The sequence below is a fragment of the Coturnix japonica genome, chromosome 15, assembly GCF_001577835.2.
Source record: "Coturnix japonica isolate 7356 chromosome 15, Coturnix japonica 2.1, whole genome shotgun sequence".
Lineage (NCBI taxonomy): Eukaryota > Metazoa > Chordata > Aves > Galliformes > Phasianidae > Coturnix > Coturnix japonica.
Window position 1 is genome coordinate 8,938,430 of NC_029530.1, and position 1,669 is coordinate 8,940,098.

The window sequence follows — 1,669 nt, forward strand, 5'->3', positions numbered from 1 at the left end:
ACAAATTGGAACTCAGGAAGTTCCATAAATTGAATCTCACCGAGGTACTGAAGGTGGCCCTCTATGAGTGCAGGATTCTTCTGAGAGTGTATGCTGAGACGCGGGGAAGAAAAAGACATACTCATAGTAAATAGAATATAATGTAATTACAAAAAATAGTTGAAAACAATGGTCAGGTTGATGATTGGTGTGACGTTCTCATCTGATGAGGAAAAAATTTAACTGTGAGTGGATGAGGAGGGCCTGTCGCGTTACATCTCGAGTGTTCATGCATGCCTAATATAACAGCATGGAAAGGTTTGGGTTCAGGAAATGGGATCAAAAAGTCTGTGAATTCCCTTAACATAAGCCATCCAGGTCATTCACAAGGAATGGGTCTATTTTCTTGAGCACCTGAAAGAGCTTCTCTTGGGCCCTTTGCCCTTTTTTCTCAACTAGGTCCAGCAGATACTGATTCTTCTCCTGTTTTGTATTTTGAGCTCGCACCTCCTCTTCTTCTTTACTGTTGATTACACCTTCATCCCTTAAGAGTAGTAGAATGGAGGAGATCTGCCCCATCCTGGAACAAAGCTCTGTCTTGTGCTTCTTCAGGAAGTCTGCATCTAGCAGATACCAAAGCCTGTGTTACAGTGCTGCACGTGGCCAGGCAGGCTGTTACCTGCTGTGGTACTCTGCATCCCAGCCAACACACCCAAGGGCTGTTCACTCTGTCCCACAACCACTTGCTCCCATTCCCTCCACTGCACTAGCAGTGCTGTTTGCTGGCCTGGAGGCTGAGTCACCAGAAGAAAGCAACCTCATCAGCTGTGGAAGCATTGGGAGCATTGGAGCCAAGGTAAGTAGAAGGCCAGAGCTGATGGAGGTCAGGTTGGTGACATCCCAGGGACTGTTCCCTCCAGTACTCCTTCATTATTTGAAGCAAGTGGGAAGCAGTGGCTCTGTGATAAGCTATGAGATGCTCCAACTCTACCAGGAATTTGAAATGCAGTGAAATATTTCTGGGCTGTGAACTGTCTTAGCTGTAGCTCATTCTCTACAAATAGATTATGTCTGATCACAAAGAAGGCAAAACAGTTTGGAGGGCCCCCAACACTGTGCCAGTTCACAGAGCAAGCAGCCAGCAGTGAAGGAATAAAAGCTTTAAAGCTTTTTCTTGTCCAGAAAGTCGTAAGGGTTGGAAAAAAGGTGGTTGTTTATCTGCTGTAAGCCACAAGATTTAAAAGCCCAGTATATATTTAGACACAACAAATTCAGCTCAGAAAACCTGTACTGACCTGAAGGCATCATGTCGATACTTGTATAAACACAGAAATCATCTGAAAGAGAAAGGAGGGAGATGATGAAATATACCATTACTAAAGTGGAGACCCTTTCTAAAAGTCCTCTTGAGATGTCTGATCTTTAAAGGAAACATCATCCATTATTTCCTGCTTACAGTATTTCTTGCCGATCTGTTGAGAACTCAGCTAAGTGCGCCCTGGGCTGTGTTCATTTGTAGGTGTTGGTGTAGGGGTGCAGATTAGCCTAAGAGAGAAGGGATCTCAAGGCACAATTCCATATTCTGCGCTCAGAGTATCTGAGCATCTCTTCTCACTGTTATGAGCAGTGCAGCTCACTGTCCCATCATCTCAATTCTCCTTACTGATGGATCTGATCCTACCTGATCTTA

At 44.5% G+C, this 1,669-nt stretch overlaps 1 protein-coding gene and 1 long non-coding RNA gene across 10 annotated transcripts in view; both read right to left on the bottom strand.

Moving 5' to 3' along the window:
• Positions 1–1,669, bottom strand: part of LOC107321358 (NACHT, LRR and PYD domains-containing protein 1a-like) — a 37,903-nt gene that overhangs the window by 28,857 nt on the left and 7,377 nt on the right. The gene's annotated exons all lie outside the window — the stretch shown is intronic.
• LOC107321361 lies at positions 473–1,370 on the bottom strand. Its single transcript, XR_001558552.2, has 2 exons — positions 1,275–1,370; positions 473–602 (listed from the first exon to the last, which is right to left on the bottom strand). It is a non-coding gene; the product is annotated as an uncharacterized LOC107321361 (long non-coding RNA).